The sequence below is a fragment of the Panulirus ornatus genome, chromosome 9 (genome assembly GCF_036320965.1).
Source record: "Panulirus ornatus isolate Po-2019 chromosome 9, ASM3632096v1, whole genome shotgun sequence".
Lineage (NCBI taxonomy): Eukaryota > Metazoa > Arthropoda > Malacostraca > Decapoda > Palinuridae > Panulirus > Panulirus ornatus.
This window is the reverse complement of record NC_092232.1, coordinates 36,009,540-36,022,873: the sequence shown is the minus strand read 5'-3', so window position 1 is coordinate 36,022,873 and position 13,334 is coordinate 36,009,540. Positions and strand designations below refer to the sequence as shown.

Genomic DNA, 13,334 nt, shown 5'->3' with positions numbered 1-13,334 from the left:
CAACTGACACTTCCCAAGTCCTCTCATCCACGACACACTGCATATTTGCCCCCCCTCACCAAACTCTTGCATTCACCTCCCTAACAACCCCATCTATAAACAAATTTAACAGCCACGGAGACATCACACACCCCTGCTGCAAACCGACATTCAGCGAGAACCAATCACTTTCCTCTCTTCTTACTTGTATACATGCCTTACATCCTTGATGAAAACTTTTCACTGCTTCTAGCAGCTTATCTCCCACACCATATACTTATAATACCTTCCACAAAGCATCTCTATCCACTCTATCATATGCTTTCTCCAAATCCATAAATGCTACATACAAATCCATCTGCTTGTCTATATATACATATATATATATATATATATATATATATATATATATATATATATATATATATATATATATATGGCATGAATCAGGGCATGTGAAGCGTCTGGGGTAAACCATGGAAAGTTCTGTGGGGCCTGGATGTGGAAAGGGAGCTCTCGTTTCTGGCATTATTGCATGACAGCTAGAGACTGAGTGTGAACGAATGGGGCCTTTGTTGTCTTTTTCTAGCGTTACCTCGCACACATGAGGGGGGAGGGGGATGTTATTCCATGTGTGGCGAGGTGGCGATGGGAATGAATAAAGGCAGACAGTGTGAATTGTGTGCATGTGTATATATGTATATGTCTGTGTGTATATAGATATATATATATATATATATATATATATATATATATATATATATATATATATATATATATATATATATATATATGTGTGTGTACATTGAGATGTATGGGTATGTATATTTGCGTGTGGGGACGTGTATGTATATACATGTGTATGGGGGTGGGTTGGGCCATTTCTTTTGTCTGTTTCCTTGCGCTACCTCCCAAACGCGGGAGACAGCGACAAAGCAAAATATATATATATATATATATATATATATATATATATATATATATATATATATATATATATATATATATATATATATATATATGATTTTTTCTTTTCATCCATTTTTGCCGTTTTCTGCATTAGTGAGGCAGCGTCAGGAACAAACGAAAAAATGGCCTCACTTGCCCATATCCACACACTAGCTGATGATGTCTGATGCACCGAGACCACAGCCCACAATCTACAACCAGGCCCCACAGCGCTTTCCATGGTTTCCTTCGCCTGCTGCATATGCCATGCTTCAGTCCACTGACAAACCCGTCGCCCCTTGTATACCACAGCGCTACTGTACCAGTTCATGCCTTACACCCTCCTGCATAGTCAGGCACCGAGCGCTCAAATATTTTTCCATTCCATCCTTCCATATACAGTTCATTTTTCCTCTTTTCGTTATCCCTTCCACTTCTGACGTACGCTTTTTTACAACCTTTCCTCACTCATCCTCTCCATATATCCAAACCATATCAGTACACCCTCTACAGCTATCCCAACAATACTCTTCTTATAACCACGGTACTCTCTTACTCTATCATGTCTTAATTGACCAGCTCTCCTCACACCACATATTGTCCTCGAACATCTCACTTTTCACCACATTCACCCTCCTCCGTGTTTTCTCATCTAGACCCCACGCCTCGCCTCCTTACAACACCATCGAGACTATTATCATTATGCACGCCTATCTTTGCCATTACCGACAATGTCCTCTGTTTTTCACAATGCACCCATGACCTTAGCCCCATCACTGCAGCTTTCACAGTTCCATTTGCTACCATGTGCACTCCTAAATATGTCTCCAAAACATCCCACTCTTCTCTATTCAAATTTAAACTCCAGATCACCTGTCTCTGTCGCAGACCCACCTTCACCTGGAACCACTCACCCTCCTCTCTTCTTACTCGCACACATGCCATTTTCACTAGAAATCCTCTTCACTGTTTCTAGCAGCTTTCCTCCTCGCCATATATTTGCCACACCTTCCATTGTGCATCTCTGTCAATCCTGTCACACGCTTTCTCTAGATCCATAAACGCTACATACAGATCGTTCTGTTCCTCTGAGTATTTCTCGCACATATTCTTCAAAGCAAACACCTGATCCACACACCTTCTACCACTCATGACACCACATTGTTCCTCCAGAGTTTGAAGTCCTGCTTGTTATCATCCTCTCAGTCACCACTCTTCAGTACAACTTACCAGGTACACTCAACAAACTTTTACTTCTGTACTTTGAACTCTCACTTTTTTGTCCCCATTGCTATTATTCAGTGACACTATACAGGTATTGCGCCAGTCCCCAGGCACCTCAAGATGAACATTATATACATTAAAGACCCAAACTCACTATTCAAAAACGCAGTCACCTCCCTTCTTGAGAAATCTGACTCCATTACCGTCCATCCCAACCTCCTTGCCACATTTTATCATATGCAAGGCTTTCATCACCTCTTCTCTTTTCACGAAAACACTTACCATGACTCTCTCATTTCGCATACCACCCTGACCCTAACATCTGCCACCCTGTCATCAAACATTCAACATTCCTTCATTCCATTTCCTCATAACCTCATCTCTGCCTGTTACCGTTACCTATTTACCCCCCTTCACTGATTTCCCCATTTGCTCTCTTGTGTCTCTCACACTATTAACCTCCTCCCAAAACACTTTCTATATTCTTCCTGAAGTTTGCTAATACTCTCTCACCCCAACTCTCTAGTGTCCTCTTTTTTTCAACCCCTGTACCTTCCTCTTGATCTGCCGTTTTCTTCTGGCAACACACCAGGTGTTGGCAGCAGTTCCTGGCAACACACGAAGTGTTGGCTGCAGCTCCTGGCAACACACCAGGTGTTGGCCGTAGCTCCTGGCAACACACCAGGTGTTGGTCGCAGCTCCTGGCCACTCACTAGGTGTTGGCCGCAGTTCCTGGCAACACACCAGGTGTTGGCCGCAGCTCCTGGCAACACACCAGGTGTTGGCCGCAGCTCCTGGCAACACACCAGGTGTTGGCCACAGCTCCTGGCCACACAGTACTCGCAGGGACGTCTGCACACCTTCCACTTAGTAAGGCTTTAACAATGATGTTGTCTTCACTGTACAAATGAGACAGTGATGATGGAAGTACCCGAAGATGAATTTTTTTTACTGCCACACTGACAGCTGAGCAGCATTCGCCTATTATGAGCAGGTGTGTCATGCAGTGTGTGAGTGGTCCAGAGCTGTGGGAGGTGTGTCATGCAGTGTGTGAGTGGTCCAGGGCTGTGGGAGGTGTGTCATGCAGTGTGTGAGTGGTCCAGAGCTGTGGGAGGTGTGTCATGCAGTGTGTGAGTGGTCCAGGGCTGTGGGAGGTGTGTCATGCAGTGTGTGAGTGGTCCAGGGCTGTGGGAGGTGTGTCATGCAGTGTGTGAGTGGTCCAGGGCTGTGGGAGGTGTGTCATGCAGTGTGTGAGTGGTCCAGGGCTGTGGGAGGTGGAGATGCGAGTCACTGAGGGAACATTTCCGACACACACACACCGCGGGATATTAACCTCTTGAGGACGGCCGTGTCGTACTTGAACACGACGGGGGAAGACTCGGTATGAAGGCCTGACTTTTTGACCTGACCTTTTAAAGGTCAGCTCAAAGGCCAGGTCATTGTACCCAAGAGTTGTACCGTCGTGCACAAGAGTCGTACCGTCGTGCTTAAAGGTCGTACCGTCGCTCTCAAGGGTCGTACCGTAGTGCTCAAGGGCCTACCGTCGTGCTCAAGGGCCTACCGTCTTGCTCAAGGGTCGTACCGTCGTGCTAAAGGGTCGTACCCTCTTGCTCAAGGGTCGTACCGTTGTGCTCAAGGGTGTCTAAGTATAATATGATCTCATCTACGTTAAGTAAAGAGCGCAGCGTATGGTGTACAGTGGAGGGTTGGCTGGGATGTCCTCTGGGGTACACCAAGCACGGGCCAGCCTGCAGGCGTCTGTGACATTGTGGTCTTCGATGTAAACGACCGATCTAGCCACAGTGGCTTCCCTGGACTCCGGCAGCACGAGCGACGTGGCTAGAACACAGTGGAAGGAAGAATTAAGATCTTCACCATGTTCTCCTTTGACCATGCCCTCCACTTAGGAATGACGTGGTAGATGGTGAGAAAGAAGATGAAACCAAACATCCAGAAGGATGGAAGATCCGGTCGTATGGCGTCCTGCCTCCCCAGAGCGGGCCCACTAACTCCTCCACAAGTCCTTCCAAACACCCTGGATTCCCCGGTCCCTCGAGGCAGACGTCTGACCCACATACCTCTGGCCCGGGCCCAGCATTGCTGTCCTCCTCCTGTGTTCTACACTGACTGAGAACACCATATACAGACCTCGCCTTTACGATATATATATTTATATATATATATTTTTTTTTTTTTTTTTTTTTTTTTTTTTTTTTCCAAAAGAAGGAACAGAGAATTGTGCCAGGTGAGGGTATTCCCTCAAAGGCCCAGTCCTCTGTTCTTGGCGCTACCTCGCTAATGCGGGAAATGGCGAATAGTTTGAAAGAAAAAAGAAAAAAAAAAAAAAAAATATATATATATATATATATATATATATATATATATATATATATATATATATATATATATATATATTTTCATACTATTCGCCATTTCCCGCGATAACGACGTAGCGTTAAGAACAGAGGACTGGGCCTTTGAGGGAATATCCTCACCTGGCCCCCTTCTCTGTTCCCTCTTTTGGAAAAAAAAAAAAAAAAAAAAACGAGAGGGGAGGATTTCCAGCCCCCCGCTCCCTTCCCTTTTAGTCGCCTTCTACGACACGCAGGGAATACGTGGGAAGTATTCTTTCTCCCCTATCCCCAGGGATAATATATATATATATATATATATATATATATATATATATATATATATATATATGGGTGTTACCGGAAGTAGCGCAGCCTTAGACCGCAATAGCCACTGGTGAAGAGGTCCTAGATAACACCAGGACTCTTTTTAAGGAAGGGGTTTCTCCCATTTCTCCTGACCTCTTCGGATGCCCTGGTTCAGCCTAATGTTAGCACTTCGCCCCCTGTATACCACATCACTGCAATTCGCTCTATCCCATGCACGCCTTTCACTTATTCAGGCCGTGTTAACTCAGTGTGTCTTTCACTGCATCCTTCCATCTCGTCCGTGGACTCCTCCTCCTGTTTGTTCCCTCATCTCTGATACTTACGTCCTCTTACTAAACCTCTCCTCACTCATCCTCTCCACTTGACCAAACCATTTCAACCCACTCCTCCAGCTCTCTCATTACTCCAAACATTCTCCGCTTCCTGCCTTACGTCTTTCTTATCCTGTCTTTCCTTTCACGATCAACCCTCATCATCCCACGTATTATCATGAGACATTTAATACCCAACATATCCACTGTGTGTGTGTGTGTGTGTGTGTGTGTGTGTGTGTGTGGAGGTAAAGCAGTGTAATGTCCTTGTGTATGGATATGTGTGTAAAGTACTGTACTGTCTGTATACAGCTGTGGAAATGCCTGTAAAATACTGTAATGTCTGTATACAGGTATGAATATGTCTGCAAAATACTGTAATGTCTGTATGTATGGATATGTCTGCAAAATACTGTAATGTCTATATGTATGGATATGTCTGCAAAATACTGTAATGTCTGTATGTATGGATATGTCTGCAAAATACTGTAATGTCTGTATGTATTGATATGTCTGTAAAAGACGCGTATTTAGTTTTGTCCACCCGATGTTGACATTCGACCTAGCGTGTGTGACCGACTGATTACATCATGACTTAAAGAACTCAATGTGGAACTGTTATGTTGTTAACACTGTACGTTACGATCACGGAGAGGAGCCTTCATCGAAGCCAGCCCTTCAATGAGGCACAAAGAAAACGGGGATGAATTGAAAACTGAGAGGAGTTGAAGAACATTCTTGGAGTTTTGAACGGAGTGGGAACCCCTCCCTTGCAAGAAGGGCTGATCAATGAGCTTTTGGAGGAAGTTTTGAGAAGTTTGAGTTCGTGATGTTTGCGGTGTTGGCAAACTATACCGTGTGTGGGGGGTACACAGGGTGTGTTGGTGTCTAGGGTGTGTTACAGATTTGGTGTCTGGAGTGTGTTCTAGTGTTGCGTGTACATGTACACGTGTCTCAGGATACGTATGTGCGCTTTAGGTTGTGTACACTTCCTTACCAGTGGTTGTGTACACACACACACACACACAAGGAACGATTGTGATGTGGTGTACAATCATCCATTACACATGTACTCTAAATGTACTTCTTCAGTTATTTTCTAATACATTCCTTTAACAATGTCATGTTATGATCTTCTGTCTTCTCCCCTTGTATCTTTCATGGATCCTTAACTCAACACACTGGCCTTAAACACTTAAAGACTGTGGCCAGGTCACCCCTTACTCTTCTCTCTTCCATGGAAGACCAATGTAAGGCACCTAACTATTATTCCCTGTGACTCGCTACCCATATTACTATCCAGCAGACAGGTTGCCTCCTCTCCTATCCTCCTGTTGTGGGACTCGAGTTTGGGACGATGACCACTCCCAAATCCCCTATCCACCCACCAGTCCAGCAGCTAACGACCTAACTGGATGATGATCATATCCAGGCTGACTCTCTCTCTCTCTCTCTCTCTCTCTCTCTCTCTCTCTCTCTCTCTCTCTCTCTCTCTCTCTCTCTCTCTCTCTCTCTCTCTCTCATCCGCAGTGACGTGTCCACGGGAAAGGATAGACACCTGGGTTGGGTGTGGGCCGACTGCCACGCCCAGGGTTAGAGGCCATATTGATTCATGGTTTGTGTGTGTGTGTGTGTGTGTGTACACAGGCTGTGTGTACCTATAGCTGTGTGTACTAGGTCGTGTGTACACATCGTGGGGTAGGTCTGTCTACGAGGGTTAAGGGGATCAAACATTTATCAGCGTACCACATGATGGTACAACGGTACACCACCAGCTGTACCGTGATGATGGTACAAGTACCTCACGATGGTACATCGGTACGCCACCAGCTGTACCATGATGATGGTACAAGTACCACATGATGGTACAAGGGTACACCACCAGCTGTACCGTGATGATGGTACAAGTACCTCACGATGGTACATCGGTACGCCACCAGCTGTACCGTGATGATGGTACAAGTACCACATGATGGTACAACGGTACACAGCCAGCTGTACCGTGATGATGGTACAAGTGCCTCACAATGGTACAACGGTACACAACCAGCTGTACGGTCATGATGGTACAAGTACCTCACAATGGTACAACGGTACACAACCAGCTGTACCGTGATGATGGTACAAGTACCACATGATGGTACATCGGTACACCACCAGTTGTACCGTGATGATGGTACAAGTACCACATGATGGTACATCGGTACACCACCAGCTGTACCGTGATGATGGTACAAGTACCACATGATGGTACAACGGTACACAACCAGCTGTACCGTGATGATGGTACAAGTACCTCACAATGGTACAACGGTACACAACCAGCTGTACGGTGATGATGGTACAAGTACCTCACAATGGTACAACGGTACACAACCAGCTGTACCGTGATGATGGTACAAGTACCTCACGATGGTACAACGGTACACCACCAGCTGTATCGTGATGATGGTACAAGCACCACATGATGGTACAACGGTACACCACCAGCTGTACCATGATGATAGTACAAGTACCACATGATGGTACAACGGTACACCACCAGCTGTACCGTAATGATGGTACAAGTACCTCACGATGGTACAACGGTACACAACCAGCTGTACCGTGATGATGGTACAAGCACCACATGATGGTACAACGGTACACCACCAGCTGTACCATGATGATGGTACAAGTACCACACGATGGTACAACGGTACACCACCAGCTGTACCTTGATAATGGTACAAGTACCACATGATGGTACAACGGTACACCGCCAGCTGTACCGTGATGATGGTACAAGTACCACATGATGGTACAACGGTACACCACCAGCTGTACCGTGATGATGGTACAAGTACCACATGATGGTACAACGGTACACCTCCAGCTGTACCGTGATGATGGTACAAGTATCTGACGATGGTGCAACGGTACACCACCAGCTGTACCGTGATGATGGTACAAGTACCTCACGATGGTACAACGGCACACCTCCAGCTGTACCGTGATGATGGTACAAGTACCTCACAATGGTACAACGGTACACCGCCAGCTGTACCGTGGTGATGGTACAAGTACCACATGATGGTACAACGGTACACCTCCAGCTGTACCGTGATGATTGTACAAGTACCACACGATGGTACAACGGTACACCTCCAGCTGTACCGTGATGATGGTACAAGTACCACATGATGTTACAACGGTACACCTCCAGCTGTACCGTGTCGATGGTACAAGTACCTCGATGGTACAACGGTACACCGCCACTGTGCCGTGATGATGGTACAAGTACCACATGATGGTACAACGGCACACCTCCAGCTGTACCGTGATGATGGTACAAGTACCTCACGATGGTACAACGGTACACCATCAGCTGTACCGTGATGATGGTACAAGTACCACATGATGGTACAACGGCACACCAGCTGTACCGTGATGATGGTACAAGTACCTCACGATGGTACAACGGTACACCGCCAGCTGTACCGTGATGATGGTACAAGTACCACATGATGGTACAACGGTACACCTCCAGCTGTACCGTGATGATTGTACAAGTACCACACGATGGTACAACGGTACACCTCCAGCTGTACCGTGATGATGGTACAAGTACCACATGATGTTACAACGGTACACCTCCAGCTGTACCGTGTCGATGGTACAAGTACCTCACGATGGTACAATGGTACACCGCCACTGTGCCGTGATGATGGTACAAGTACCACACGATGGTATAACGGTACACCTCCAGCTGTACCGTGTCGATGGTACAAGTACCTCATGATGGTACTACGGTACACCGCCACTGTGCCGTGATGATGGTACAAGTACCACACGATGGTACAACGGTACACCACCAGCTGTACCATGTCGATGGTACAAGTACATCACGATGGTACAACGGTAAACCTCCAGCTGTTGGACTGGAGACCTCCAACTGACGATGACATCATCATTTGTAGGATGCCTCACGTGACGTCATTGTCGTCCGCTTAAGTCATCTTCATCAGCTGTTATTTCCTTAAAACGAAGTCATTACGGTCTGTCCTTATATCGGAGGAGGGGTGATGATATCAGCTGTTCCTGGCCAGCTGTGACATCATGCGTCAGCTGTCATGAGGTAGCCGTGATGTCATCGTCATTCCTGGCAGTCTCTGAAGTCAGCGCCAGCTGACACTGACAAGCCGTGACGTCATTCATGACGCCGTTCTTGTGTCGGAAGTGGACGGGGTGTGACTGGGCAACGGTGACGTCATCCTCAATCGTCACGGGCTGGTAATGACGTCACGGATGATCTCTCCGTGGGACAGCCAACAGTTGAAGCCGATTTACCGTGTGTTACCGACTGTTACCCCCCCCCCCCCCCGCCCGAGCGTGAGGGGGGGAAGGTGAGAGGGGTGGGGAAAGTGAGGGGACGGAGGGGATCGTGTAGAGAGGCGAAGATGATGAGGCATGCATATGATGGCGGGTGGGGGAAAGTGATGGCTTGAGAAGGTGAGAAGCGAAGATGAGACGTTGAAAGATGAATCGGTAGTGAAGGTGAGGGAAGATGAGAAACGAGGAAGATGAGAGATTGGGGAGGTGAGGGGGTGGTTTGGGAAAGTGAGGTTCAGGGAAGGTGAGTGGGAGGGAAAGTGATAGGTGGAGGATATATATATAGAGCAAGGAAGGTGACCGGTGAGAAAGATGAGACATGGAAGATGAATGGCTGGGAAGGTGAGGGGCAGAGGAGGTGAAAGATGAGGAAGGTGATAAACGGGGAAGGGGAAGGTGATGGGTGGAGAAGGTGAGGAGCGTGGAGGTAGAGGCCGGGGAATATGAGAGACAAGGATGGTGAGGGATGAGGAAAGTGAGATGCTGAAATGGTGGGGAGCTGGGATAGTGAGGGGCAGTGAGGTGAGTAGTAGTGAAGGTGAGAAATAGTGAAGATGAGGAACAGGGAGGGTGAGGGACGAGGAAGGTGAGGGGTGGGGAAAGTGAGAGGCAGTAAGGTGATGGGTGGGGAAAGTGAGAGGCAGTAAGGTGATGGGTGAAGATGAAAGAACAGAGAAGGTGATTGGTAGGGAAGGTGCGAGACGAAGATGAATCTGGTAAGGTGAGGAAAGTGAGAGGCATGGTAAGAGATGTACGAAGAACATGAGGATGGGAGAGGATGAACGGCGGGGAAAGTGAGAGATAGGACAGGTCAGAAACTAGGAAGGTGAGAGGCTGAGAAGTAGCGAAAATGAAGGACATGCAGTAGAAGGTGGAGGGCAGAAAGTGAGGGTGCGGGGAAGGTGACAGACAAGTGGGAAAGTGAGGGGCAGGGAAGGTGAGTGGCAGCGATGATGAAGGGTAGGGAAAGTGACAAATGGGGAAGATGACAGGCGAAGATGAGGCCCGTAAGGTGACGGGAGGGAAAGGTGAAGGGCAGTGAAAGTGAGAGGCGAAGAAGATGAAACGTTGGACGATAAATGGCTGGGAAGATGAGGCCTAGGGAAGGTGAAAGATGAGGAAGATGAGGGGTAGGGAAGATGACACGCATAGAAGATGAGGAATGGCGAATGTGAGGTCCAGGGAGGGTTAAGAGTGGGTAAAATTAGACATGGAAAGTGAGGGGGGGGGAGAGGCTGGAGAAAATGAGGGGTGGGGAAGGTGAGAGGTAGAGGTAAATGGAAGTGAAGGTTGCAGACGTGAGAGGAGGAAGGTGAAGGCGAGAGGTAAGGAAAATGAGAAGCAGAGAAGATGAGGCCCAAGGAAGGTGAGGTTTTCGTGAATATGAGAGGCGAGGATAGTGAGACCTGGAGAAGATGAATGACGGTGAAGGTGAGGAGCGAGGATGGTGAGAGACGGGGAAGGTGAGGGTCTGGAGAAATAAGAGGCGAGGAAGATGAGTCATGGGGAATATGAGGGCCAGAGTACGTGGGAAAGTGAGGAAGGTGAAGGTGAGAAGCAGGGAAGGTGTGAGGCGGGGAAAGTGAGGAGTAGGTATGATGGAAGGATCAGGGGCAGTGAAAATGAGGGGCGGACATGGTAAGAAAAAAAAATGGGGGACAGGGGCAGACAATGAAGGTGAGAGGCTGGGAAAGTGAAGGACAGGAAAGATGAAAGGAAGGGAAGATGAATGGGTAGGGAAGGTGAGGGATGGGGAAGATGAGGGTGGGGAACAGATGGAGGGCAGGGATGGTGACAAGTGGGAATGGTGATCGGCGAAAATGAGGCTGAAAAGATGAGGTGAAGGTGAGGGACAGGGTAAATGAGGGGCGAGAAAGATGACAGTTTGGAGAGTTGAGGAGGGAGGAAAGTGTGACGTGGGGAAAATGAGTAGTGAGGAAGGTGAGGGGCAGGGAAGGTGAGAGGTGAGGAAGGTGAGGGGCAGGGAAGGTGAGAGGTGAGAGGTGAGGAAGGTGAGAGAGTGAAGTGAGAAGCAAGGAAGGTGAGGGGTCAGGTAGTTAGAGCCAGGGAGGAGGAAGGTGAGAGGTGAGGAATGTGAGAGGCGGGGAAAGTGATGGGCGGGAAGAGCGAGTGGGAGAGCGAGTGGGAGAGAGAGTGGGAGAGGGGAGAGCAAGTGGGAGATTGGAGAGCGAGTGGGAGAGGGGAGAGCGAGTAGGAGAGAGGGGAGAGCGAGTGGGTAAGGGGGAGCAGCTGAGGCTGGACAGCAGTGTGAGGAAGATTGGGACCTGAACATTACGGAGGATCTGCTGCTGCTGCTGCTCGTGTGCAGCAGACACCCCCCCCCCCCCCAGGCTCTGTGTACCAGCGGCTCTGCTGTGTTACCCTGCTGTGTTAACCCCTCCCCCCCGCCTCCCCTTTGTAACAGTAACACAGCCATGTGTGTCTGTAACACAGCCATGTGTGTCTGTCTGTCTGTGTGTGTGTACAGTGTGGGTTGGGGGAGCGATTCTCAAACTTGTGTCTTACCGTCTCCTGGCTCCTCCTCCTCCTGCAGCAGGTTAAGAGCTCCTGCAGATGGACGACTCCTGCAGGTTAAGAGCTCCTGTAGGTTGAGAGCTCCTGCAGGTTGACGACTTCTGCAGGCCGTACTGTACGTAGAGAGAGACACACACACACACGCACACGTCAGTATTCCTCCGGCGTGTATGAAGCGACACTTCTTTTCCTCATCACAAGATCAGAATTATTCTGATAAGGAAGTGAGGGTGTCGCTGTGCTCGGCCTGGACTACTGACGAAGTGGTCACAGTAAGGTCCTTATCTCTGAACCTCTCTTATCCTGGTCCTTATCTATGACCTCTCCTATGCAAGTCCTTATCTCTGACCTTTCATATCCCAGTCCTTATCTCTGACCTTTCTTATCCTGGTTCTTATCTGTGACCTTTCTTATCCTGGTTCACCAAGATATGCTACAGGAACTGCCTGAAGGCTGGTCACCGCGCGGGGCCCTCAGGTGTCAGCCGCGCTACTGACGGTGCAGGATGTGGGTGGGAAGAGCGACGTGGTGTCACTAGGGCAGCAGGAACCACTGGGCTACCAAGACCCACCGCGCGCGGCGGTCTCCCCCCGCACACACACACACACACACGCACACGCACACACCACCAGTCCTGGCGTCCGGGCACAACAGGTGAGGACTACTGCCCCAGCCACACTGAGCGGCGCGCCTCCACCACCACAACACCACGCCACCACCACCACGCCACCACCACCACCACCGCCACACTCCCTCCCTCCAGCACCGACGCGAGGCTGTGTATGTCGGCTTTAGTGGGGCAGGCTGGTGGACGGGCTTCGATTTTTAGCGGTGTTACATGTGCTTGTCCTGACCCTCTACCTGCCATACTCCTCCTCCTCCACCACCTCATAAAGCGAGTCTCACTCGTGTACTGCCATCATGACCAATGTTTAAAAAAAAAAGAAAAGAAAAAGAGAAAGAAACTCCTGTGAATCAAAATTGGTCCGAGATGGTTAGCGTCAAATCAATGTATTTGTCAAACAAGGAACAAGGATTCCGTTTACCTCCCACCCAGGCATTTCAAGCGCTCGAACAAACATTTATTTGAACGAAAACATTGTTGGCTCTGTCGCCACTCGTCCACACACACTGACATGAAAACATATTCGTTTCCTTCCATACTAGGGAAAGAAGCAGTGTGGCTATGTATACTGATAAATTGGGTTTAAGATACGTAATTTGATACGTAAAATTGTAAATGTCATACACTCAAAATACCTGTGTGTGTGTGTGTGTGTGTGTG

At 48.3% G+C, this 13,334-nt stretch overlaps 1 protein-coding gene across 3 annotated transcripts in view; it reads right to left on the bottom strand.

Moving 5' to 3' along the window:
* The window catches only part of LOC139750337 (uncharacterized), a 650,672-nt gene extending 637,920 nt beyond the window's left edge, over positions 1 to 12,752 (bottom strand). For 2 of the 3 annotated variants that reach the window (XM_071665016.1, XM_071665018.1), the window contains exon 1: positions 12,041 to 12,737. The gene's annotated coding sequence lies outside the window, so the exon portion shown is untranslated. Of the gene's footprint in view, positions 1 to 12,040 lie in introns of all 3 variants that reach the window. The other variant, XM_071665017.1, reaches the window with a different exon arrangement.
* Positions 12,753 to 13,334: the final 582 nt, after the last annotated feature.